This window comes from Phalacrocorax aristotelis, chromosome 1 (genome assembly GCF_949628215.1).
Source record: "Phalacrocorax aristotelis chromosome 1, bGulAri2.1, whole genome shotgun sequence".
In the NCBI taxonomy this organism is placed as follows: Eukaryota; Metazoa; Chordata; class Aves; order Suliformes; family Phalacrocoracidae; genus Phalacrocorax; species Phalacrocorax aristotelis.
The window spans coordinates 97529520-97556784 of record NC_134276.1 but is presented as its reverse complement, the minus strand read 5'-3'; the positions used below and the strand labels follow the sequence as shown (position 1 = coordinate 97556784).

General features: G+C 42.2%; 1 protein-coding gene and 1 long non-coding RNA gene across 5 annotated transcripts in view; one reads left to right on the top strand and one right to left on the bottom strand.

The window, feature by feature from the left end:
- AGPAT3 (1-acylglycerol-3-phosphate O-acyltransferase 3) overlaps positions 1-27265 on the top strand; it is a 95297-nt gene that overhangs the window by 41991 nt on the left and 26041 nt on the right. The window contains exon 3 of one of the 3 annotated variants that reach the window (XM_075098735.1): positions 2424-2544. The exons of the other annotated variants lie outside the window; for them this stretch is intronic. The gene's annotated coding sequence lies outside the window, so the exon portion shown is untranslated. The remainder of the gene's footprint in view (positions 1-2423; positions 2545-27265) is intronic. 3 annotated transcript variants of the gene reach the window in all.
- LOC142059754 (uncharacterized) lies at positions 15046-26862 on the bottom strand. Of its 2 annotated transcripts, XR_012661509.1 has the most exons (4): positions 26415-26862; positions 25885-26001; positions 23632-23830; positions 15046-20468 (listed from the first exon to the last, which is right to left on the bottom strand). It is a non-coding gene; the product is annotated as an uncharacterized LOC142059754 (long non-coding RNA). The 2 variants fall into 2 exon arrangements; XR_012661510.1 differs by lacking the exon at positions 25885-26001.

Here is a 27265-nt window from a genome sequence, read left to right as displayed (position 1 = left end):
CTTCCTGTGTTTCTAGTGCCTCATTTTTGAACATGGGCGGCCTCTCTTGTGCGGTATTCCAGACGGGGTTTTAGCAGTGCCTCCCATGTACTTCCCTGTACTTCAGTATGTCTGTGGGAAACGTTTCTCTGGATACACCCTGGGGTTGTGTGTGTGTTTTTCACAGCTGCATCTGGTGGTGACTCACAGCCATTTTGTGCTAGGATGGGGTAGCATGTCCAGACCCTTCTGCTCCAGGCAGCGATCATCCTCCAGTGCCTAGCTGGGGCTTGTTTATTTTATATATGTGATTGTGCATTCTATATTAGTAACTTTCATCTCACTTCTATGGCTCCAGTTAAGATCATGGTGCCTGTTGTGTAACAACTCAGTATACCTTCACGCTCAAATTGCTTCCCAGCTTTGTCCTCAACTGCCATAATTCCTTTTTTTGTATGCAAATCGCTTAAAAATGAAGCAGAAGACTGATTGTTGGGTTTTGTTTAGTGTTTTCAGTAGCAACTTCCAGGATGTCTGTAGCTTTTTCTTCCCATGCTGTCTGTCACCATCTCTCATGGGCAGGATCTTCACTGCTGTCACTTCCTCTGCTGGTCTCCAGCTGTGCATATTTAATGCAATACCACATGGAAAAGTATTAAAAAATGTTTGCTGAAAATCCGGACAGCTGAGACTTATATTTATTTTGAGTTATCTCCCTTCAGCAAATCTGTTGTGTCCTGTTCTCTTTGTAGCTCTGTGACTTTATTCTTCTTTGTCAATCTTTGCTGAAATGAGTTCTGTAGCCTTTCTTCTGTGTGGCAAGTCAAACTGGATCATAAAAGTACTGGCATTGAAGTCCTGAATTAAATCTACATCTTCCACGTTTATAGAGGTTGTTCTCTATGGGTTTGAATATGGTTGAACTTAATTGAGTGTTGAGCAGCTGTGTGTGGTTTTTTTGTCGGACAATTTTGAGGACAAAGAGTTACAAAAAGTGGTGTATGTTTTTAAAATGCTTGCCTCGTCATCTGTTTTCCTTCTCTCTAATGGCAGCGGTGGAAGATGATACCCTTTGTTCCAAAAAACAGCAAATGTGTTTTGACATAAAACTGGCCTTGGGCAATGTGCCAGCCCAGATGGACTGGCAGCTAGTGATGCTGTTAACTGTATACAGACCTGAAGCTGAGCTAGATGGGTAGTAGCTAGCTGAATGGCTAACTGGCATTTCCTGCTATGGTTTGGGTTCAACAGCACGTTTACACAAATTTGTCTGCAGTAGGCTAGAATTAAGCAGTTTTCAAGTGGTATGATATCCAGGGTAAATCTATAAGGTATGAACCTACGTGCCTGGTCTTTATTTCTGTTCCTCTGATAACACTATCACAAAAGTCTTTGTTAGGCATCCGGACGATTCTGTACTGGTTACATCCCGTGGCAGATACCTGCTGGGCATCCTAATAGGCAGGTGCATTTTCCTGTAGACCTTACATCCTGGTTAAAATAAGTTGTGAAGGAAGTGATTTGTGTGAGAAGAGCTTTTCTTTGTTGTTACGGCTTTAAACTTTGCTACAGGTAGTGGTGAGTTAAAGAAATGCTTTATATTAGCTTTTGTGATACATGTGGCTCGTTGCACAGATGTTTAAGAATTTTTTTTTTAATTTTTTTTTTTTAAGGAAAAGCAGGTTTGCAGTCTGGTAAATCTGAGCTGCTTTGGGGGTTTTCGCTTTTTTATTGAAGTTTGATTTCTGCACAAAACTTTCATAGCACAAGGCTTGTGAAATTAGATAACACTTTAAACAATCCACCTCTGGGTAAAGTACATCTCTAATTATTGAGGCTAAATTATGTGGAAAGTGAGCTTGCGTCTGAAGTAAATCTTCAGTTCAGCAATCTAAAATTAAATAATGATTAACTTAATTGCTTCAGGATCATAAAAACGGCTCTTAATAAAATATAGGGATTAGGTGTGTGTTTTGGGAGTGGATAATTGCTTCTGCTTAATTTTCAGTAACTTCTATCAAGACAAGGTTTGTAGGTAAAAGAAGTACCTTTTGTTATGCTGATTAGTAAAGCTAGGAAAAGTAGGCTAGTTATTGAGTATGCGAGCCCTTTCTCCATTCTGAATAGAAGCTGCAATTTCACTACTAAATATAAATTGAGAATGCTTGCCTTTAATTTTATAGATATGTGCCAGTTAGACCCTCTGAAAGCAATAGGAGCTGGTACCTGTGGAGCAAAGTATAATATTAGTACATGGGGAAGAGGGATTAAGTAGGGTTTTTCCCCCCCAGAGAAAAGAGAAAGATGGGTAATTTTAACAAGACGAGTTTGAGGTAAAGAGTTTGTGACCTGGCTTAGCAGCTGCACGTTGTTTGCATTGTATTTTGCTTCTAAACAAATTATTTTTACCGTCATTCATTGAAGAATGTCTTTTTTGCTTATAGGCAAATGAGAAAGCAAATATCTTGAAACATAAACAGTGGTACTTCCCTGGAGGGAGGAGATGGGAATTCTCCTGTTGCTCTGAGTGTTGCCAGGTGCCAGAAGTGGTCCCCAGTGGTGGTGGTAAGAAAGAAATCTTCCCCCACGTTTCTGTATTTGCGTTTTGTCTGTAGCAATAAGATGCTTTTAGCAAAAAATGGGGGTGCAAATTCTGCTCTTTTCATAGAGCTGTATGAATTGCTGGGAGAGGCGTCAAAAGTCTCCCACTCAGAGAATTTTAATTTAGGGACAAAACCAGTGCTTCAGCTTGTTGCTTGCTGTAGTGTTTGCTCCTGCTCTCTCATGTATGCTATATCTGTTGGTAGTTATTGCAGCAAAGACTTAACCACAAATAAACCTCCAGAGGACTCTAGAAATACTTAACTATCGCTTCCCCCTTGAATGTAGAAGGGGAACTGTGGCCGTACAGTGCTTTGAGGACCTCCTTTACAGAGTTCTTAGAAATCTCTTGGATGCCGACTCTGGGGTCATCTTAGGCTGCCTTTAATCCAAACATGCTTAAATTTTGTCCAGTAACCAGATATGGAAATGTTAAGTTATAGCAACAAACTTCCTTCTTTTTGCCCTTTTTTGTAGCCTCTTTTACAGTTGGTGACAGGAAAAAATGGAAAGCTGATGAGACCCCACTGATGCAGCAATAGGACAGGGTTTTTCCAGGACAAGATTTTAAAACCCTGGAGTGGTTAGTGTCAGATGCTGACATTTTAATTATGATCTCTGATACCCTGCCTCCTCATGGGCTATTAGTAGCTTTTTGAATAGGAAAGTAGTTTAATCTCTGTGATTTTGCAAAGACCCAGAGTGTTTCTTTAGTATTCTGTAACCTTTCAAGGCCTATTATAGGACAAGCAGTGTCCCAAGAAACTTTCATTTCTGGGAGGTATTTCTCAAAGCTCTGATTCACAGGGCAGTACATACTGGATCAGCCACAATCTGTGTTGAGGGCATGTATCCTGACCCCATGCAAAGGTACATCCCTTTTGAAGATGTACATTTTCCTGCTATAGAAGAAGTTAAAGCATTTACCCCAGATCATATTAGGTGGGCAAATAACTAATTTCTGCGAGCCCCAGATATTCTCGGATCAAAATTTTAACACCCAAAATCAGTTACTGCAGCTGAATCTGGTTAATGCTGACCATCTGCAGTGTTGGTGGGTGGAGGGAGACCCAGGAGGTTGACTCAATGAAAGTAGCCTTGTTGCAGTGTCATGGTGACCAGATACTTTCAAAACTGGTTCTGCAAAATGCTTTTGCCTGAGTTCATTGCCATCCATGTAAGAGCAATGCCCCAGAAATTCAGAAAGCCTGTTTTTATGCGTTTGCTGTTTGGTAGCATGCGTTTTAAGCTTACATGGCTGTAATTTTTGCTTTTCTTCTTTGTGTGTAAGACCTGAAAAGGTCATCATTGTGAGTGTTACTGAGAAGCTAAAATATGCTGGGGGGGCACAGCATTTTATGAATTGTGCACAGCTCTTGAATTTTCAAGCTCTGCTTCTGTTTGAAGAAGAGAGAACTTGTGCTTCTCGTACCCAGCTCTGCAGGCTGCCAAGCCTTGTGTGCCTGTGCCCCTTGTGTAGTGCATGCCTGGGTGCCTTATCTCAGTTTCACTAGAATCTGAAATGAGGAATAATCTGGAAATGAAATGTTCTGGATGAAGTGGATGGCCATGCTGGAAGCTGCATGGGTTGAATAATCCCATGAATAATTCCTTCAGCCTTTACCTTCTTGATTGCTCAGATAAATCCTGAGTGGGTCAATGGATATTAATATGGATTAGAGAAATTGTACTGAGAGCTTTTCAGTGTCCCAGTGGGGGAGTGCTTCTGCGGAACAGATCTCCATTTCATGAACTAAAGCACAACTGGTGCCAACAGGCGCACACAGTCAAGGAGGTGAGGAACTGAATTACAGAGCGGTCAAATTTGTCATAGCATTTGCCGTAGCAGCCACCCCCCTCCTGTTGGGGTTTGTGCATAGGCAGAGGCCCTATAGGTATCACCTGCTGCTGTTGTCCTTATTGTCTCTCTTCGTGAAGGGATTTCTCTTTCTCAGACTTGCCAGTGTTACAATCTGTAACAATTGTTGGAAGATTCAATTTTCATATAAAGTTATTTGGGGGCCACGGTGGGGGGTGGAATCTTTGCAAAGCACTTGTGGACATAAAGATCCAGCAGGCTAGACCAAAATGCAGCTCACAAAAGCAGTCATGGCAGTCACAATTTCAAGAGTTTTCTATAGTTCAAGCAAGAAGAAATGTAAGGTACATCGGAAAAACAGTTACGTTCTCTGCTTTAATTTACCTATGTGGGGGGCTGTGGTAATGGGCTATTTCAAAGCCCATAGGACAGAGGCCTCTTCACCGGCAGACCAATGTTCTGAAAAGCTGCTACCAGAGGTACGACGCCTGCTGTTCATCTGATGTGGCGTGGTTTTCAAGCTAAGAGTCAACTTTGCACAACATGCAGAAGTAATGTTCTCTCCTGTTTTTAATAGATAGTGCGCTAAGTTGGGACATTATGAAAATGAGAAAGGACTAGTTTTCCTTGGTAGTCTAGAAATACTCGAGAAGGTCTGGGTGTGTTGTGTGCATTATAGCATGGAGCACTCTTCTGCAGGGTGGAAAGTGTTGCTCTGAACTCTTTCAGGACAGAGTGAATATTTTTCCCATGTCCTTCACTTCAGTATGTCTCCTCTAACTACTGAGCCTATATATAAGAGGCGGGTGCCAGAAGATCAGCTCCCCTTGTTCTGACTTCTATTTGGAAGAAGCAAGCATGTGTTCTGTGAAGCGCTCAGTCCTCTTGATCTTTCAAAACACTCGGACTGTGCCCCACTAAGCTTTGCTCCCCAAAAAGCTTCGGGAAAGAGCAGCTTTGTCAGACGATGCTGGCTATGCTTGTGCCTGGGACCCACCACTGCTCAGCCCTGCCAGGGCTGGTCACTGCTCTTGGCCGGCACAGGGACTACTTCTGGCTGGGGGATCAGCTGGTGGAAATCAAGGACCAAGGGCCTATAAAGTGGACCTTCTAGGGATGTTTACTTTGAGAAGAAAAAATAATCCAAACTAAAGTGTTTTATAAGAAGCTATAATGGCATTTACTCTTACTCTTTTATAATTGTTTTGAAAATGTCAGTGTTGCCATGGGAGCAATTGTTTTCACGTGTATTTTCTTTTAAGTTGTGAAGGCCACACATTCAGGACCTTTGACAGTATTTCCAAAGCAGCAGACAGTACAGATGGGGATATGAATGCTGTCGCAGCATGTGTTTCAGTATATTACTATGCCTTATCAGCAAGGCCAGTTCTGTATCAAGGGTTCATTTGCCCAGTCTCTGCACCTGTGTCTCCCTCTTAAGAGATCCTCCCTTTCCAACTGGGTTGTGTTCAAGTGTAATGGGATAAGTAGCTTGATGCGCAAGAGAGGCTTGGCCTGATACTGAGGAGTTGGAGATCACACAACCGAATATATTTGTGATTGAAAACAGCTAGCAAACAAAGGCACCCCTCCAGAAACAGAGCAAGCCTTGCTCCTGCCGCGATGTAGGGAGGAGAACAGAGAGAAGGAAGCTCAGTGTGGTGTGAGCCAGTGATGCAGCTGCTGGGCTGTTGTGGCAACTGCTGGTGCCATACCGTGGTGGAGAACCGGTGTAGGTGTCAGAGCTGGCTGGGTGTACAGCAGCAGCTGTGGGCTGCTCATCTGCGCCGCGGGGCCTGGCTGTGGTGGCTTGTTTTGCAGGTTCCTTCTGGATGGTTGTCAGGGCAGATACTCCTTCCCCCACTTTGTGAGCTTTTTGCCTTGTTCAGTCAGAAATCGTCTGGGTACTTTGGATCTTTTTGTGCAAGATGGGAGGAGAAGAGCTGAGCATCTCCTCATGTGGTTCTTTTTCCTGTACTGAAGGTAAGCAGTGCCACTTGTTATTGTCATGTGTGCCGCAGAAGGAAAACGTCTTCACTGTTTATGACTTTGGGCCAGTGTAGTGCTGGGATATTTGGTAACATAAACTTATAGCCCAGTTGCAGGTGTTACTGTGTTAAGGCTGTTCATCCTTCTGTGCCTACCACTACCAGTTTCTCAGCTTTACTAGGTTAGCTGTTCCCTAAGCAAGTCTACCAAAGTAATGCATTTGCTAAAAAACATTAAACAAAAATTAAAAAAAATACCAAACTAGTTTAGCTTAAGTTATATCTTGTTGGTACAGATGTGGGATGAGTAATAACTGTAAAAGCAGGATATATGCTGACCTTAAGCATGAGTTAAGAATGAGACTTTAGCAGTGACTGGGAATAGGGACTTGTCAACAGTCAGTCAAACCAGGCATGGGATAAGCTTCCACTTGCCTGGAAGTAATGAACTTAGTTACAGAAGAACACTTATTAGTGCATTAAAGTCTCAATTATTACAGGTATTTCCAAAATCTCGCTTACTATAGTAAAGGTAAACAGAATGAACCAAAAGAAGTAATTCATGTTTAATGGCTTGAAAGTGAACAGCACAGACTGCAGACTCAAGAAGCAATTATACATTGCTGAGAAAATAGCATGAAGGTTCTTTGTTATATGTCTTGATTGGAGAAATATTGATTCTTTTAGATTAGTTCTGGTAATTGGGCCAGTCTGCTTGTTTGTTTATTTTAAATTAAGCTAGCCGGGTTTGCTAAACTCATTGTCTATAAGCGTGTTCTGTATTAACACATTGCAGTGAACTGCAGGCAGTCTTTAATATCCTTGATTATCTGATTTTTTTGGGGCATGTATTTGCAGATGAGCTAAGGGTTATTCTGGCAGATAAAAATGAATCATAAGAGCTTAAATGCTGCTTCTCAAACCACTACTCTGCCTGACTGAGGAGCTTTTGAAGAACAGCGCCGAGCTAGGAACGGTGACATCCAGAATTCGAGTGTGGCACAGGCTCATTTGAATATGAGGCTTTGCTACAATAAACACCTCTGTTTACTAATTAGTTTCTAATTTTTCAAATGATGGGGAGCAATTTTGACTTGGCAGTCCAACTGTTCTGAAACACTGCGAGCTCCAAGGGAAATGGGTGCCTGCTTTTGTACTATAATCTCACGTTTCACATTTCTTTCAGTGCTTTATAACTGTGCCAGGTAACAGAAAACAACCTCTGCTCTAGTGATCTTGTGTGTCTGCAACAGAAGTGGAAACGATGCGGTGGAACATACAGAGACGTAGAAATTTCCACAGCTGTCCACCAGGCTTGGGTTAGGTCACTGAGAAATTTCCCATGGTCAGATTAATATCAGTACTGTGGCACTTGTAGGACTGAGAAAGGACACACAGCATCAGAATTGTTTTAATGTCCTTTTCTCTAGGTCCAGTCAGAGCTAGTTTACATGAAACAATGATAAAAGAGGAGAGAGCATCTGTGAAGACTCCTGTGCTTTTGCTGTCAGTTGTGGAGCAGCCCTCATGCAAAGCAGCTGTCTGAATTTTGCTGGTGCAAGGCAGGCGTGCATTTCTAGTGGGCTAATCATTTCAAGGATCCCTGCAGCCTTCAGTAAAAGGATATTTAGGTCACCTCCCTCTCAAACACTGCATTAAAAGGCTACTGTTCAGAAGCAGCTGAACAAGTGAAACTGAATCGCGACAACGCTAACCAGTCCTGGATTTCTGATCTTTGTCGGCAGCATCTTTCAAAGACTGTGTATGTTACCATAGAAGGCTCCCTTGCTCTGCAGAATTCAGAACGGTGTGAATTAACTGTATTTGCCACAAGAGGCTTATTTAGCAATATGATGCCGAGCTACCAGGAGATGGAAGATCTTAAGAACTGGGGAGAGCTGTAGATGTTTCTTTTCAGGTCTTTCTCTTTTGTGGATTTTAAGATAAATGGGTGGTTTGCAGAACGGGCTGCCCTTCAGTTTCCCAGCTGAATGGCTGACAACAGCCTGAACTTGAACAGCGTACAGACTTCCCACTTTTAAGTTAATTTTTTGAATGCGTGAGATACTGTATTTATAAAGTGTTCTGGTTGTAATTTGTAAAGATTTCAGCATGTGCAAAAGCACACATTCATGCGCATGTAGTTCATCTTTGCATCCAAAATGTGATCTTCAAATTTGTATAGGAGAGAAGAGCTTTTTCTTTTTGTGGTGGTTTGTTTGGGGTTTTGGGTTGGGGTTTTTGTTGTTGTTCAGGGTGGGTTATTTTCCATTTACCCTGAAAAGATTGTGTGGTGTGTGGCTGCTGCCAGTGTTGGTATTCAGGCCAGAAGGGGCTGGTACGATCTTGTCTGAAAATGCAGAACAAAAACTTTGTCCAGCATGTATTTGTTTTTGCTATCAGTCTGCTTGATAGTCTGCTCTATCTTTTTAGAAAGATACCAGCTTTTGTGTATATGCAAAAAGAGACCTGACCACAAGGGTAATTATGAATTCAGGCTGATAACAGCCTTGTGAAATATTTGACAGTGAAATAATCCAAAAAAAGTATTGCTGTTGTGTTCAGGTAGGAACGCACTGTTGATGGCAGCTGAGGCGACAGGAAAGAGAATAAAAGTTGGATTCCGCACAAGGAAGAAGGCGGGTGATGTGGGCCCCTGCCCTGCTGTATAGCTGCACCTTTCTTGCTCTCTTACCCTTTGGGTTGTGAGTAGCAGACTGCACACAGCACTGTACAAAGCAGCATTGCACTGAACACCCTCCTCCTCCTCTTCCTCACCAGGATCAGGCTCCCTGGTGCAACTGAGGCTGCTAATTCAGCTCATGTGAACTGAGGAACTGTTTGGGTTGTGTACCAGTTGGTTTTCCGAGCCACATTTTTCACCTAATATTCCTTCCTGACTGCAAAACAATGGGGTTTTATCTTAAGCTGCCTCAGTGACAGTCACCCAGCAGAACACCTACCGCTTCTGCTTTTAGTATTTTTACTTGAATCCCCCCACCCCACCTCCTCTCCCTCCCCTCTGTGATGAAGATCTTCCAAACCCAGATACTTCAGTACTTCGGGTGGCTTTCATCTTCCCTCCCCCTCCACACACGGCCCCCACCTCCCTCCTGGGTTGAACCCCCACAAATTTGCTGGTGGAAGTGTAGACTTCCTATAATGAAATGTCTGGAGGAGGTATCCTTGTCCGTATGACAAATGGCAGTCGGTGACAGTAGGCTGCTTGGTCTTTCTCACTTGTCACATATTGATCAAGAAGGCTGGGGACCGTAAAGTTACAAATGAATGGAACATAATCTGCTTCTCAGCTACCTTTTAGAGCAGCCTTTATCCATTGCTGGTAACCTGGGAGCAGTTTGCAGTTTGGAGGTACGTTTGTAGGGTGACGTAATGCAAATGCTTTTCTGGGGAATATCTGGGTTTAGTGTAGCAGAGCACTCACAGGGGAAGGCTGTCTCTCCTTGGTTTTGCAGCTGTGATTCTTACAGTGTGTGGATAGCTGGGGTGTCATCTGGGGCCTTCACTTTGTGTTACTCATTTACCTATTTATTTAAGAATCATCATAATAAATAATTGTATTTATTGAAGCTTTTCCATCCTGGCAGTTCAGACTGTAGTAGCAAACACTGGAGCAGAGGCACAAGGTGAAGCGAGCAAAGCCAATGTGCTGAGCCTTGCATCTCCTAGCGTGCTTTCGGGAGGGAGTACGAGGGAGGTGGTGCGTTTGGTACTTGACAGCCCCGAGAGCCTGCCTGCCTCTGCCGGCTCAGTTGCACTGGTGATCGTGCGTTACTGTGGATGCAATCATAGAATAAATCATATCGCTCCTCTTTTGCAGAAGGTAGTGTTTTATACCTAAACCTTAAAGCAGCTCAGCAATTCTCAAAAGACAGACTTTCAGTGTCTTCCCAGTCAGTATGCAGTACTTCAGAGGAAAGCTTTGAATTTGGGTAGGGGCATGTAGGCTTGCACATGGTGTTTGCGGAGACTTCATTTAGCAGCAGTCAGAAGCTTCTCCTTGTTCAGCCACAGCACATTTGCACGTTGACAGATATCTCCTGTTGGCTCTCTTTGTTTCTTATGTTTGAGAGTTGGTTTGTTGGGGTTTTTTTTGCATAATTTTCCATCCAGAAAGCAATGTATATCATCCTTCTTATAACACTTACCTCAGATGATCGGAGATGAGACTTTTTTATTTATCCTTTAGTTTGCATCCCTGCTTTAACAAGTAGGGAAAGTGTGCCACAAAGCATTTTCCAGATTCACACAATCTATCTAGGAGATGGGTCCCTAGGTTTCACAGTTTGGTGCGTAGATGCACTTACAGTCCTGAAATTTCTTTTGTAGTTTATTTTTATCTGTATACAAAGGATGAATTCCCACTTGCCTTGAAAATTCGACCACTTGGAGAGAAGAGGAACATTTTGTGTAGTCTTAGAGATGAGTAGACGCTATAGAGGTTTTTCTTAATCATCATAGACTAAGATTGGCAACATTATATAATTACATAACATTGATCTATTTTATACAATACAAGGGCCCTATTACTCAAATAATTTTGTACTAGTAGGGCTTCTGTTAGATAACTCCTTTTCTGTTTGTTATGTAAGGGGTGGTATTATAGAAGCACTGTTTGAATACCAGCACTATAATTTTAGAATTGCTTTTATAATAGAAATACCAAGTAAGCCTTGCTCCATATATAGGCAATTATTGCAATATCCTAATTAATTTTTTTTTCAAATGAAGCCTCTTGATAATTGCCACTTTGGTTTTGGATTTTATTTACAAAATCCTGAGGCCGTCCTGTCCCCAGTCATATTCCGTTATGCATTTTCTGTAATGAATATTGTGCACTGGGGAAATATTGATCAGCAGTCCTGGAAACTGGTGATTGAGCTTCACCTGTAAAAACATTGCAAGTGCTGGTTTACAGACTCTGCATGTCTGAAGCCCTCCTGTCATTTTTGAAGTACATGTGTGTTTGTCTCTCGGGTTTTGGGGGTTATTTTAATATAATTTAATATAATTTTATTTCTGTAATTGAGAACAGAAACATTGTGAGCAGTCTCAAAATGAGATTGGGGAACACAATCGGTAAAAATTCCTTTGGAGCCCACAAAAACTGATTATTTGCAAGTAAGCAATTTATTTGCAAGCTATCTCCTTCACTGACAAAGATGTAGATAGTAGTAAGACTTTTATCTGTCTAGTCGCTTGAGAAATGCAGTTGAGCTACAGGTGAGGTTAGAAAAGGTTTTACAATAGACCTGGACTTCACGCAGGATAGAAGAGGCCAGGAGGACCTATTGACTGGGTGCGTAGAGAGCACCCAAAATTTTCCTTTAATTCATGAGTGCTGTGATGCTTCTGTCCTTGTTGAGAAGTTGGTTTCCACTGGACCCTATTCACCACACTTCCTGGAGTATGTAGTATTTATTCTGTGTGTGCTTTTGAACTCGGAGACAGCTGCTTATATTCTTTATCCGCTCAGTCCCACCAAACTTCATGCCAGATCAAATTCCTATTTGGCTGTGATTTTTAAATTCACAGCTTCTTTTTTTCCTTTTTGGCCAAAGAGTTTGAAGTATTGTCTGTTTCTTTAATTGTAAAAACTTCCTATTTATTGTATATTAAGTTTTTTTGTGCTATCTCTTTCCACTTTCTTGAAATCTCCTAAAATCTCTGACTCCATTTACAGGGCAGCCAAGGGTTTAAGAGGAACGAACAGCATGCCATAGCTTTCTGTAGTGGTGCTGCTGCTGAAGTTTGGTCAGAAAATGGGCGGGGGTGGGGGCTGTGACTACCACTGTAATTTTTTTTCTTTGGCATTTAAGCTAGGTTTTGTTTGGATTTTGTTTCTTCTTGTTTCTTTGAGAGTCCTAACTCTTACCAGGTGAACTGTATGTGCACAAATGGCTGTGTCGGTGTAATGGTAGGTGGATGGGAATCACACTCTTTGGCCTGACTGTGTCCCTGTGCGGATGTGGCCTCAAGTCTTTCTTTCTCTGGACTGTCCAGATTATGGTGCAGAACAGCCAGCTGGGCCCCTGAGCCTTCATTGCACTGGCAGCACCAAGTTCCTGCCACCTGGGTAGGGTGTAACTGCTGCCGCCTCTTTCCCCTCTAGGCTCTGGTATCTCCTGTTTGTTAACCAAGCTGTTGGAGTGTGCCTGCTCTGTCTCAGGCTTCCCGAAAGCCCTGAATTTGTGGCAGGGATGAGAGAGAGAGAAAATATTGTCACCTTTAGTTGGGTAGAGCTCTCTTCTGAGACCCACAGAGAAAGGGTAAGGGCAATGGAGTCCCAAGGCCCCCTCCAAGCAAAGCACGTGGGTGCCTGCTTTCTGGCTGGCTGCAGAGTCCCTCTTTAGTCTGCACAGTTGAAAGATGTCCCTTCATTGCGCCTCGAAGGCAAGCAGTCCTTCTGCCCTGCAAGAACTGCACTCTGGTTGCAGACCAACCCCCTTCTCTGCCATGATGTTCTCTCAAGCCTTGTGTTGGCTCTTCATGGAGAAGAGAGGCTTTGATGGGGCGGGACGTTCCTTGGTTAAAAATGTATATTTTATTAAAATCTTTTGTCAGCTCTTGAAGTGTGAAGCAGCAGTGCTGAACATACGTACCTCACCACCCGAGCGAATACAGTTGATTGTAGCCTGGTAATTTGCTGTAAGAAGATTATCGGATTAGAGCAAAAGCTTGGTTTGTCAGCAACACCACCTGACAGTAATAATAATTGAGAAGTATTACCTATTTTAAATATAAGTCTGCTTATGCCCCAATTATACCTTCATTCTTGAGGTAAGAGGGTTTTTTTAGTTCGGTGTTTTACGAAGCCATGTAACGAAGAGGACACCCAGCTTTTTTTTTTTCCCTGCTGCTGAGCAGGCAGTTTTAGTAGCTGCCGCGCTTCCAGATTTACCTCGATGTGCTTTTGTCATCATAATCCCTCCTCCATGTCAAGACTGATTTGTTTTCCTAGCCAAGACTCACATAGTCCATTTTTGCCGTTCTGTTTCTCCTCCTCCTGTTTTTGGTTTTATTATCAGTAACTAATTGGGAAGATGTTGGTAAGCCAGTCAGGTATATGCTTGCTAGCTGGAATCTGCACTACGCTCATCACCCTTGCTTTAGCCTATTACTTGTATTGGTAAGTTGGATTTTGCACTGCAACTACAGTGGTGGCTTGTCCTTTAAAATGCTTTCTTGGGGTGGGCTGGAGAGCGGTGGTCCTTTTGAAGTGTTCTTGAAGCTGATGTACTTACTAATATGTGGCTGGGGTAGATACCTTCCTTGATATGTGCCGGTACCCTCTTTATTTGTCGTTGGACTCAGTTTTGCTGTTGTTGGAGTTTTTTGTATGTTTTTATTCAGCTGAGAGCATAGTAGGTAAGGATGCCGTAGCACACATTGGGTAAGGTGGCTATGGTGTCTTTCCAGTTTGTTGTGAGAGCCTTTTAAAACCTCTTTTGCTCTTATTTTGCGCTCTTGCTTCAGCGTTCGCATGGCTGTCTCTCTTGGCATAAAACTTGGAAATCAGGCTGCAACAGGCTGATAGTGCTTTAGGGTGTTTTTGGGGCACCCCTGTCTTCAGGACTTGAAAAGAAATGTTTCATGCAGGTGCAAATTAAGGATTGCCATAGTTTTCCCCCCCCCCACCAGGAGATCAGCAGGTTGCTTCCCCTTGGGGGTGAGCTGGGGCCCAGGAGGGTGATGACATGGAGCCCAGGTGTACCTGGGTTTTTCGCTGCCCTGGAGGAGCATGCAGTGATGGGCCTGCCTGGGTTTGGGAAAAGTAAGGGCTGTGCAGGGCTGCCGGAGATTTCTGGGCTAGCTTTATTGCTGTGTGTCTCTATGTATGTCCAAGGCTTTCAGCCAAAATAAATTTTGGAACTTCTTAGAGCTGCGTCTGGGGCAAATAACAACTTTTTAAAACCCGAGCGCAACCTGTTGACTAGTTTTAGTGGAAAAATTACATGTCACTTCAGCTGTAAAAGAAAAAGCCTGCTGGAGTTGTAATTAATATGGCCACGACTGGAATACTTTCCAAGGGGTGTGATGTTGCTGAGAACGAGTCTCTAGCATAACATGTGGGTTCTTTTGTTTGTTTGTTTGTTTTATAAGGCGATGAAGAGACAAATAAATGAAAATCTCTTGGGCGATCTTCTTGGCTTTGTTTTTGCCAAGTAATTCCTCCAGGCAGTTTTGCATATGCTATTTACAAGCCTGCAATCCTGTGTGTGTATGCACACACTTGTAATATTAATGAGTTTGTTTACATTTAAGCTTTACAGTGAATCTCTGCAGATATGTAGAGTGTGGCAGCTCAAATTAAAATGTGTGTGATTACTAGCCTCTCTTGTCCTCAAAATGTTCAAGAAAACAGGGCATATGTAAGTGACTTTACAGTTTTAATATTAACAAACAGGAAATACAGAGCTTAAGGATGTTAACAGCTGTCTAAATGTTTGGGGTTTTGGTTTTGTATTTTTTTAACCAAAGAAAATACATGTGTTAGGAGTGTATATATATGAACACAGTGTAGTTTTCAAATAATTCTGCTTGACTTGAATTAATACTAGGGTGTAGTTTATGCATCTGATATTAGTTATGCTTTTGTAGTGATATAAATTTGTGTGCATGTTATACATAGGCATGGCATGTACATCTTTTTTGTAAGTCTTATTTTTAATCCCCTATTTTCTTCACTCTTAAAATTCTTGACTTGAATCCAGGTCAGATCTAGTTTGCAGGAGAGATTACAATTCTGCACACAGCAGGAATTAACTGGTATTAGGTCAGATCCTCTTCTCCAACAACCTCAAGGTTCAGGAGAAAATGAATGACATCATCTATTTGTGAAAAGAAAGCTCATTCAAACCTTTCTGATTAGATATGGATGAGACCTAATGCAAGTACCTTACTGTGGTTTTTTGGCTTTGTTGTTTCAGGTTTTTTTAACTCTTTAATTTGTTGATGCTTGAAGAAAGCTGACTTTGGTAAATATTTTAGGTTTGGTTGTTTGTTGTTTATTTTTTTTTAATATAAATCTGCTCTGCAGGAAGTAACCAGAAAGACTAATTTTTAAATTTTTTTAATTTTTTCTTTTTCTTAAATATGTTGGTTAGGCTGTTGCAATTCCCTTAGAATATTCTCAGACAGAGCTGAGGTGATTAAGATCAGAGATCACCTGTTCAGCAGGGAATCAACTTTGCGTATTGAGAGATTAACCAGTTTTTTTCTGTAATTCCATCCATGATCTTTTGCTTCTCCTGGGTTTGGAGCACCCTTATTAGCTTGCTGGACAGGATGTATTTTGGTCACCTTCTGGGCTAAATTTAGTTTGTACTCTCTAAGGAATTCATCTGAGGAAGTGATGAGTCTTTGTTCCTCTGGGATTTATGTGGCACCCTGCAGGCCTGGGGCTGGCTCCCTTGCAGCGTGTCTGATGCAAGAACACCACCAACCTCAGAAACAACCTAGGAAATTCAGCATGCCCCTTCCATACCCAAAAATGAAAGAAAAAGTTGTGGGTTTGTTTTTTTTTTTTAAAAAGCATTGCTCAGATAGGTGAAGGCTGGTGCTCAGGCAGCAAAGATGTGTGAGGGACCATCACAGTAGCAGTCTCCTGAAATTACAGGCAGCTTTATAAGAAATAGTCATGGGGGCTCATATGCATCTACCAATCTACGTCGCCACACATAGGCTCGTTCTGATATCAGGTATGAATGCTTTACAAGATATACTGCAGCAATCGAGTGTTTAACCTGTAGTGCAAAACTGAAGTCCGCCAAAATTATAAGAGCATAAGACACATTTTATTCTTTGGTCAGTCTTTACTGCCTCAGTGAGTTTGGTGAAAGTCTCCCCACAACATGAGACCCTAAAAGAATTATCCTTTTTCACCAATCAGCAAACTTAACACATAACAGATTTATCATTCTGTGCATGCTTGTCATCACTTAATATGTAGGATAAATGCATAAGAATCCACCGCTCTAATTTTTTGTGGTTTTTAATTGACCCATTCCAAGCTACAAAATGTGTGAAACAAATGCCTTTTCCTTTCTTTTTCCCCTGTTGCCAGATTTGCCCTTTTAAGTTTCAGCCTCTGGCCACCAAAGGAACCCAAAATACTAATGTGTACTTAGTCTGATTAATTGTTGTCATTTTTATTAGAATTTAAGGTAATTTAAGTTGGTGGTCTTAACACATTCCTAACCCTGCCTTGTAGATTGAGTGATGTGTTGGCACACCTCAACTTGTCATGAATGTTTTGATTTTGTTAGCGTGCTTTGAGTTAAGAACAAAATAATTCAGATCATACAGGTTTTGCTACTGTGTATTTTGTACTGCAAAGTTTAACATTTTTTCTTTACACAGATTGAGAGAGGGGATGCCTATGCTAGACTTTTATGTATATTAAAGCAGTTCTAATGAGCTGTGTAATTTCACTGCCCGTTTATTTTATTTGCTTATTGACTGTAATTGCGCTTTGCTTTCTGGGTTTCAGGTGTTTGAAGCAAGTTTAGCACATGATCTCTAATAATGTCTATCTTCACTTGGATTTTACTAGCATTTCCCATGATTGTATTTTTGGAGTCAAAGCTTTGTCTGTTATTTTAGGCAGAATAACCTGGAGATTCCGAATTTGTACGCACCAGAGGGGAGATTTGAGCACAGCAGGGGCAGGTCGTTTCTGTGTTGGCGGGGAGCCCAGTGCCACTGGCCGTGGGGATGGGTAAGAGCTCTGGGAAGTACTGCAGTGTAAATGCTAAACGGGTCAAACATGAGCTTTAAGCCCTGCTCCTGTCAAGTTAGTGTTTGGTTTATGTTTTTCTTCAGAGTAGCACTACAAAAGACTGCCTGGTGACTGCCTATTAGAATATTATTTTAAAGAAAGATTGACTTTCGAAGGAGGTAAATAGGGAAAGATGAGTATCCAGGTTGGCCATGAGTGTTCCTGCACCAGTTCTCCAGCCCTGAAGGGTGAGGCAGAGCAGACGAAGAGCACTGCTCCGCTGGTGGGCCCTGCCATCTCTGCTGGCTGAAGGGGAGAGAGGACACTCAAGGGTGGGAGACTCTTGGGAGAGATTTTAAAAATGTCTCATTTATACTTAGCATATTATTCACCTATTGAAATGCTAGTCCACTTCACTGATGCTTTCTCAAAATGGCGGGGGAGAGGAGCATTATGCGTTGGCTGGCACGTTCTCTGTCAGGCCTGTGGAGTGCAGCTGTCTGCACCACCATTAAGGGAGGCTGAGGAAGAATGGGCAGAGGAAGAACAGGCCCGAGCCTGTTAGAGGAGCGGTTCAGTTTTCTGGGTGCGTCTGTACAGATAATCACTTGACACTCAAAGCACCACATGATATATTTCTGGATAACATCTGTTATCTGTGGATAATGTGCCCATAGTCTATGGGCTGCTGTGCTTGAAATATTGCCATGTTGGTGTAAAAGCTCTGCTGCTTTATTTAGGCAGCTTAAACTGAAGTACTGAGAAGATAGGTGTCCTACATTGACTGCATAGTTGACTATGAGATTAAGCGCCCAGAGATTAAAACAGCCAATGTCTTCCTAACGCACCTGTAGCAACAAACCATGCAATTTTAAGAGTGTAGAGTATTCAAGTAAGTTAGAAGTTTGCAGAGAAGTTGAAGCTTTGAGCAGTGTTCTCAATGTGGATTTCAGGGTGGTTTTTTTCTGTGCTGCTCATGGATCTGCAAACATGGAAATCTTGAATATCTAAAAACTCATTACCCAAAGAATTTTGTGACCATGCCCATGTGTATAAACAATGAGTTTATCCGGGCTAACATGGCATTGCTGTGTATTTAAATTTGATGACCTGAAGAGGCTGAGCTTGGCAGATTTTCATAATGCTTTGCTATGGAAATAAAAATCAGTGTTGGCTGTTCAAATACATCTGTGTCCCTCTCCTCAGCGATATGTTTTGAACCCGTTGAGGGGTTTCCAGCCATGCTTCACTGGCTGGTGGCAGCGAGGGTGTTTCCAAAATAACCAGAACCCTACAAGTTTCATGGAGGTAGCCAGGGAGAGGAGAAAGGGGCTGCTAAGAGCCTCACTTTAGGGAAATGTTATGACATAAAGTTGGGTGTTCTTCTCTACGTGGACGTGAGCTTGTAAAAGTGTCTGTCAGCACTAAAATACAAGTTTTTAGGGAACCAGGCTGCCTTCTACTAATCAAGCTCTTCTCTGCAACCGGAGCAATCATTATGCATGAACTAAATGAAGATTTCTATGTATTGGTCAGAGTTGGAGCTTAGGAAAAATGTGAGATATTAAAGGCTGGAGGAAAGACTGGAAAAGCAGCTGTTAACACTGCAGAGACTATTTTTTACTCTTGAACACAAAACATGTTGACCTGAGGGACTTTGCGGATCATGCCCCTTGCAGTGGTTGCTCTGCCACAGACCTCTAGTCTGGAGAGGCAGGCACTGTTCCTGTTTCACTGGGGATGTGCAACAGTGCAGTTCTCCAGGCACTTGGTCCCCAGTGGCTGATTTGGTTGCCCCTTGCAAACAAATGATGTCAGACTGTGATGTGAAAGAGATGTGACTTAACACTCTGAAATTTGGAAGATACAGTGAGAGAGACCCGTCATTTTAATGCTAGCAAAGAGATTAAGAGTAGCGAAACAAATGCTCTAAGTAATACTTAAACTTGCATCTGTCTTAAAAATTATGAACTTGCTTTAAACCAAATCTTGGATTTGCAGAGCTGGTAGAGGAGAAAATGAATCTGTGTCTGAGTTACCTGATAGGGCATGTCTGTACTGCAGCTGTGATGTGATTAATTTTAAAGGAGGGGTGAAATGCTTGTAAGAGTAGCCATGGCAACATAAGGCTCACTGCAGGCTGCGAAAACCACCTGGGAAGTCGAGTGAAAACTCAGGCAGTTTGGTCTTAATTACTGTTGCTCAAAGTGCATTGCCTTACCTTCCTGTAGAGCTCACTTGATGACATTTCAAGAAGGAGGGAGTTCTCAGAATGGTTTCCCATGGTCAAACATGAGGTCTCGGCATCCTTTTTTCTATGGAGATTGTAATTGTGGGCTTGTAATTTTACAACATTCATTATAAAAATAAAAAAAATAGAAGAATATAGTAGGGTGGGGCCTCTGGAGTGTGCCATTTGAGTTTGAGACGGCTTTCAGCAGGGTTTATTTCACAAATAGGTTGGGTTGCTCGGGGCTTTGTCCAGCTGGGTTTTGAAAATGTCCAAGGATGGAGCTTCCTCAGCCTCTCTGGAAAGCTTGTTCCAGTGCTGAACCACTGTCTGTATGTTGTTAACACAGTTAGCAGTAATACAAATAGGCATCATATTTTAACGTCAGAAAGAAAGAAAGGAAGCCTTGGTGAGGAGCAGGCTTTGCTGTTAAGTCCTTTCAGAAGAAGTTCTGGGAATGTGAAGGACTATTGTTACTGAGAATTTTCTGATCTTCCCAATGTTTGTGTTTGGGCTTTATGAGTTAGACCCTTGTGAGCTGTCACTGGAGGGTGCGTGTGCCCTGGCAGGACTTGGCCCCTAATACAGAGAGTACGTCTGTGATGGCTGTCCTGTATGTGCCCATGTTGATGACAGTGGATCTGCCCAGATCCAGTACTGTCTCTCTTTGCACTGGCCATATTCAGGTAGTGCAGCCAGACAGATGGTGAACGGGTGAGAGAAGCTGTGTTGGTGGTTGGGCTTTGTGACATGACATCCCAAGATGACTTCATACACATCCAAAATTTGGGGAACTGAGATGCCATCTTATTAGTCTGTGTCCAAAGATGAGTGATAGGTCACCTTTTCTGGAGGCTGCTTCTTGGGAGAGGCCAGCTCACAATGCAGGACAAACATGTGAAGCTTGGTGGCCTTGAAACTGAAGTAAACCTGGAAGCAGCCCATGGCTTTTCTTTGTTGGTGGCCTCTTTGCCTGGAAAGGAGAGAATCAAAGCATATGCAGGTGTCCATGGTTTGGCCTTGTCTCTGAAGAGCTGATGCTGCATTTGGAACCTGCCAGAGAAATGGGCACTATGAGCAGCTGGGGTCACTTTCCTTCTCCCGCTTGTCCTATAGAAATATATGTTAATTGGTAATTTTTCAAAGATTATTTCCCCCACATCACTGTCATGCATGTATTCTGTTTGTTTTCACACAGTCTGATTTATTTATAAAATTAGAACCTGAAAGCAAAATTTTGAGATGTGTAGCAAAGATCATAAAGTGCTCACAGGACCTGTCATCCAGGGAAAGATTGAGGAGACTAATTGGGTGTGTATATGGGAGTAAGTAAGATGACAAAAATGCCGTCAAGGTTGTACATATCAAGAATGCATTAACACAGAGGACAGGGAGAAGCTTTGCAGAGAAAACTAACTAGAAATAATAGTATGAAATGTCAGGGAAAAAAAAATGTTGTTCTTAAAATATGACAGCTCTTGTTCAAAATTTTTTTTAGCAGAAAACACAACTGAGGAAGTGGCTTGTAATGACAGAAAATTGATGGGGACTTGAGTTCTTGAGAAATTACTGTAAAAATAAAACTTGCAAACCATTAGGATACTATTTTGTATCTTGTGTTCAGAAATAGCATCAAATGTGCTTTACTAAATAGACCATCTTTCTACTTGATACACATATTGCCATGGCAAGGGGAGAACTAACAACAAAACCTCTGTTGTTCTCAAGAGATCAATAATAGAAGCTACGCTTCTGAAAATAGACGATTACATGGAGAAGGAGACAAGATAAGTCAGGGATATTTCAGGTTTACTATTCTCTTGATGTGTCTGAGAAATTTTTGGATTGACCAGTGATTGCTTTGCTCATCCACTGGGATCAGATCTGGTGGAAGGAAGCTGATGCACAGGGCAGAGCTGAAGAGAGCTGCACTGATATGACGTGTGTGTGCATGTGGGTGCGGCTTCCTTCCTGCACCCAGTGAGTTAGGAAACAAATAGCCCAGTTTAGAGTTTTTTTTCTGGCATTTAGTAGGCTCCTCCTGCCTGACTAAATCAAAGTGTTGTAGTGGTGACATTAACTATGTCTCTGAGGTATGGTAGAAGCTAGCTATCAGGTTGATGTCAGAATACCAGATTGTCACTTTATTCTGTGGATTCAGCAAGTAGGGGGAAAAACTGAAGTGACGAGGATTTCTTTGGACGTATAAATAACTCCTGTAGTTACATGTAGCAAGTGGAGGGAAATAACATGCTAAATACACTGGCACGGAGGTGGAGAGCGATGGATGGAAGACTTGTTCACACTGTGAATTCAAACACACGGGTTGCAGGGGGGGAACATGGTCTGGTGGTGATCTCTGCTCCCCTGTGCTGCCTTGTTCCTGTACTCTACCTTAGTCTCTCAGCTCTTCACCTATCTGCATTTCAAGACTGCTATCTTCCCCTTCCTTTTAGCTCCCTGAGCCACTTGCAAATCAGGTTTGGGCATCCTTCCTGCCCTTGACTCCATAGGAATGCTGGGAAGCTGCTGTTTTGAGGGAGGTTTGTGCTCTCCCTGCATAGTGCTTGGACTGAACTTGCCATTGACCTCGGCAGTGGCAGTACCATGCGTTAGGCTTTCTGTTTTGTGGTTGCATGGCTCATTTTGGAAAACGTCTCTTCATTCAAGGGAGAGACTCCAAGGGACAGCTGGGAGCTGTGCACTTTTGTCATTGAGGAAATCATACACTGATCAGGCAATGTTTGCCGAAAGATGCCTTTTTATACAATATTTAACTTGTACTTCTCTAGACCCTTTGCTGTTCTCTTTAGAGTGCTGGATTACTGGTGTTATGAAATGTATTTGGTTCATCTAGAAAAAAATCCTAGTATTTTTAAAGAAATCACTTATGGTGGCTAGTTACTTTGTTATTTGCCACTTCAGCTAGCTACTAGTTGGCTAGTGCTCTGGGTACTTGCTGTCAGCAAACCCCTCTCTTCAATGAGGATGGAGGCACTCTGAAATTGTTAGCAACTTAGGAGTTGTACAATCAGTTGTACAAATCAGAGCAGGTGATTCAGGAAGGGGTGCCCAGCAAATTTTCTGTCACATAGTAAAACCCTGCATTGAAATACAGAAATACTGAAGTTTCTCACTGAAATAGTTGTGTCTTAACTTGTTGGGTTTTCTTCTTTAAACAAACAAAACTTTTTAAACCTGATTAAACTTCAGATGTTGGGATCTAGTGAGAGACTTAATGACTAGATACAAAGAAGATGCTAATCTCAAGACAGAAAGTAGGAGTCAAGGTGATGACAAACCATCTAAGTGTGTTTTTCCCTGTAGCGTTCATTTAATGCTTAACAGTGCCACTGTCAGCATCCAGACATAAATCTGACCAAACCCTGTTTTATGGTACCAATTGTAATTGTAGTAGCTTCAGACTTTTGTATTAGTAAAAATGAATTTTCACTTGTGCAGGCACGCTATCTGGCTTAATAACTTCAGAAAGAATGAGAGGTTTTGTAGGGATATTGAAATACTCTGAAAATCCACTCTGGACAGTATTCTTCTCACTAAAGAGAGTAGCCACAGCTGGAACATCTTCACTTTAAGAACAGAAGCCTACTATAAAGGGAAAAAACAAGATGTAAGTACCAGGGAAAGTTTGGCCCCATTTGAAATTCAGAGACCTCATTTTCTTCCACCTGTTTTTTATTCTGAGATTGCAAGAGGCTCTCTACTTTTTCAACTCCCAGTCGGGCCTTCAACTTTGAATGAACTAGTAGAAACGAAGAACATAGTCTTGCTACACCTGCTAGCTCTATCAAAACCAGAAGTAATTGGGGCAAAAAGTCTTTCTTCACAAGAGGAATTAAAAATGCTTACATTTGGAGGGAAAATGTCACTGTCAGCATTTGCTCCATAGGAAAGGCTGAAAATAATAGAACTACTAAATGCAGAGTGTGATTTGCTGGTGGTTAAATCTTTACTTGACCTCTGGTCAGGTGGGGCAAAAGTCCTGAGCTCTTCAACATGACAAAAGTGCCACTTTTTTCAGCTATATTGAGAACTCATTGAGACAACTTATAGCTTCAGCTACTTCTGTGGTTAATTACATGTTTGTAAGAGATTATATAGTAAGTTTTGGTCTCAATCCTTCATAATTTCAAGCAACCTGAGTGTGTTTCATTTTTAAAAATCATTATTAATACTAATTTTAAAACCAAACTAAAAACCTGGCTTGTATGTCTGTCTCACAATATGTACATATGTTGTTGCTTTTGCGCACCTTCACATAAACTGGAGAGGGAGTTTGCAGGTCTGAGGCTGGGGCCGGTTCGGGTGCGAGGCAGGCTTCTGCACTTCGGGCCCTGCTCTCCCAAGCCCCTCCTGGCCCATCACAGCCGTGAGAACTGTGTCAGCACCCAGGATGGACAGTGCAGCAGTGCTCCCCAATATTCAAGGTGTTTGTGAAGAAAAATGGTAACCTGCAGAGAGAGCAAAAGTAGGAGGAACGAAAGATTTATGACAGATACATTTTCTATAGCCTTTGTGAAGTTAAATGCATGCCAGTTCAGTGCTGGGAAGACTTACTTTTTGTGTGTCCTTTGTGGGAAAAGAGTATATAAACTGTTCATTCTAACTTTCCTATTACTCTGTATTTAATAATCTATGTTTTGGCTGAATAGGAAAATTCAACTTGCATCAATTACTTTTGTGGAGAGGGAAGAAACTTGATATTCTTGCCACATTAACTGAAAAAAGGGGATTCATGCTTCTGTCAAACTGCAAATTTTATCACACATCTGTGGGATCTTAGATACTCTGTAGCAATCGCATAGGTGTGTTAACTGCAGTGGGATAGAATAAATAATGAGCTGACTTGAGAAGAACATTGATTATGGCCACCCCAGCCTTTTGACGTTACTTGTAAATTGTGGAGTCTCCTGGTTTCCACTTCCCACCCTGTCTCTGACTATAATGCTAATTTTCTATGGACTATTTCTTTCCAAATACTAGCATAACTACTGGGTTAAAATGAAATTCTATCAGACCTACGACTGCTATCCTAGAAATTGCTGGTATGTCCTCTGCGTGTTATATATATGTAATTTTTAATATATATACACACATACACATTATGTATTTATATGTGATTATATTTTTATGTATAATTTTATATATCTAGTATTTAAGATATAAATTTTATTATTTGATTTAAAAATATATTAAAAATAAATCAGCAAAGTGTTTTTCAAAACAATGCCCATGTGGAATTTTGCCCTACTATACTGAGACCTGCTGGTAGCTGAGTAGTGTTGTTTGGGGGTGCCAGTACAGTGTTCACCCACCAAATCTACGAAACCTCCAGCACATGCATAGTGTGAGCCATAAACCTGGCTAAAACAGGTCATCCCTTCCATCCCCTTCCTTCCAGTGAGAAGCATGTTGCTTCCTGCTCCCCTGCCCAGAGGTGTGGGGTAGTCTGTCATGGGGAAAATGGAGGTTTTCTAGCCCCGTCTGCAGGAGTGGTTGCGTGTATTTTGAGTTGCTTAATCCTGCTGCTGCACAGTGGAGGAGTATTCTATGTCCTTTCCTTTCTGTGAGAGAGGGAGGTCACTCAGCTCCTCCTGAGGCTTAAGGAGAGGTGGCAGTGGGGGAGTTAGAGCAGATCTCTGGACAGCTGTGGGCTGTTGCCCCACTCTGTCCACCCTCCACTTTGGCCAGCTGAGACCCAGAAATCTTAAAGCCACATCAGAATAGTGCTACGCACAAACTAGTAAGTCACAGCTTAGCAGCAGAGAGCATGAGCAACACAAGCAAGCGGGCAATCGACAGGTACCTTCAGGGATGTGCTTTACATCTGCAACATCCTAAAGGTGTATGCAGTCATTAAGGAAAAGATTTCCCATGCCTGCAGTGTAACTTTGGGAGTAAGTCAGAAGCATGCAGATACCGTGGTTATTAGAGGTTTGGTGGCTTATTTTCCATGACAAGCATTCAAAATTGCTTAAATGTGTTGTGGTACCAGTGGCGATTTTGTTCATTGCAAGTGCAATGGTTCAATGATGTGTGAGCTGCTGCCGGGCTATGCAGTAACCTCCATCTAGCTGTTGCCTCTCACAAGTATCTGTTCCCTTGCATATAGGGGTAAACAGATGCACAGTGTTTACCAAAGGTGCTGCTGAAGTCCTTTCTTAGATATCACTGATGGAGTATGCCTGGCTGGGAAAAGAAAGGGAGCTTTTAACACCAAGAGCATCCCAGGACTGCTTGGCAGGAATTGCATCCCAGTATTGCCTGTCATCTGCCACGCTTGAAATTGGGTAGGATACCCTGCTGTTGCACTCAAAGTGAAAGTGCAGAGAGCAGGTAGCAGGGCAGAAGATATTTGGCTGTCCTTTAGAGAACTGGAGTGGGCCTGTTAGACCCACTGGAGTGTGCTGAGTTCTCCAAGGACTTCTCCCACCCTGCTTTTGGTCACAAAGCCTGTGCAAGCTGGAAACTTGACAGCATTTTTCAGGTTTTGGGGTTGACATACAAACTGAATGCCAGATGGGCTGGTAATGCCTCTAATGCTGTACACAGTGGCTGAATGGCATAAATCCGCTGTGGCACCCAGTGGGACTCTTGCACAGGCCTGGGAAGTTGCTGGCATCTGTAACGAAATAAGGACAGTATAACATGAGGGAAGGAATAGGGAACTGGGGAGCTAGCAAGGATTAGCATCCTGCTTCTCCCTTGAAGGAGTTTTATCTGAAGTGGTAAAGGGGGGAGAATAGCTGCCCCCAAACAAACAGAAAGAGCAGGAGTGAGGTTTACAAGCTCCCAAAAGAAGGAGCAAGACTGGCAGAAGGTGTTTGACAGCCATTTCTGAGTGAATCACGCTTAACTGTCTGTCTGGAGCCACAAGGAATTTGCAAAACTGGATAATTGTTCCTATTTATTTCTTAAAATATACAGCATATGACAGTGTTCTAGCTCGTGCATTTCAGTGTAAAATGTCTTCCTGTGGGCTGGTATTTTCCCCTGGTTTTATCCCCATTTCTTTTAAATGGCAGTTTTGCTTACCTTTTCCCCCTTGGCGTAAGATCCAGGTCCATTTCTGCTGTGTCTTGCTGTGCCAACAGGCTGGTGTGAACATGGCTCCCCATTGCCCCTGCTCGATGGCTGATGTCTCTGCGCATGGCTGCATCAGGGAGGTTGACTTCTGTAATGCTGCAAAGAAAGGCAAACACAGAGCCCTGTATGGCCCCCAGGAAGGGCAGTCAGCACTGGGGAGGGAGGTGGGACCCCTGTTGTGCTCTTGGGTTACTAGCACCCTTTAATGGGGAAGCTGGTGCATTAAAACATGCGCATTAACTTGTGGTTTCGCTTAGCTCTGCTGCAGTAAGGCTTACTCAAGTGAAATTTCTTTTTGGTTTAGGTGACCAGAATTGAAAAGCTCTTATTTTTTTGTCCCTGACAGTTAAATTTTCCCTTTTACATTAAAGATGACACCAGGAGTAATGTGTGTCTACCTGCCTTTGATTTTCAAAATGAGGCTAATTGTGTGCCATTTAGATCAAGATAAGTTATGTTTGTGGGGTCTTCTCTTAAGCAAGCAGGTCAAAGAAGAAACTTGAGTTCAAATGGTTAGAGTCTGGTAAAGCTTTGTAATCAGTAATAGTCAAGTTTAGGGCAAAGTATACTAAAGTTGAGTTCTACAGCTCTCCCAAGTATCTCTTAAATATGCATATACCCACAAAACCCATCTGTATCTATGAGAAATGAGGCAAACTTGCAGAACTTGCAAATTATTATCTAATCTAAATTTAATATGCAATTAAGGTTTTGTAATTATAGCTTTAGGGGAAAAATAACTTTACGTGTTGTTTATACTGAAGCAAAAGTGCCAGACTGCAGACCAAATGATGACAAGT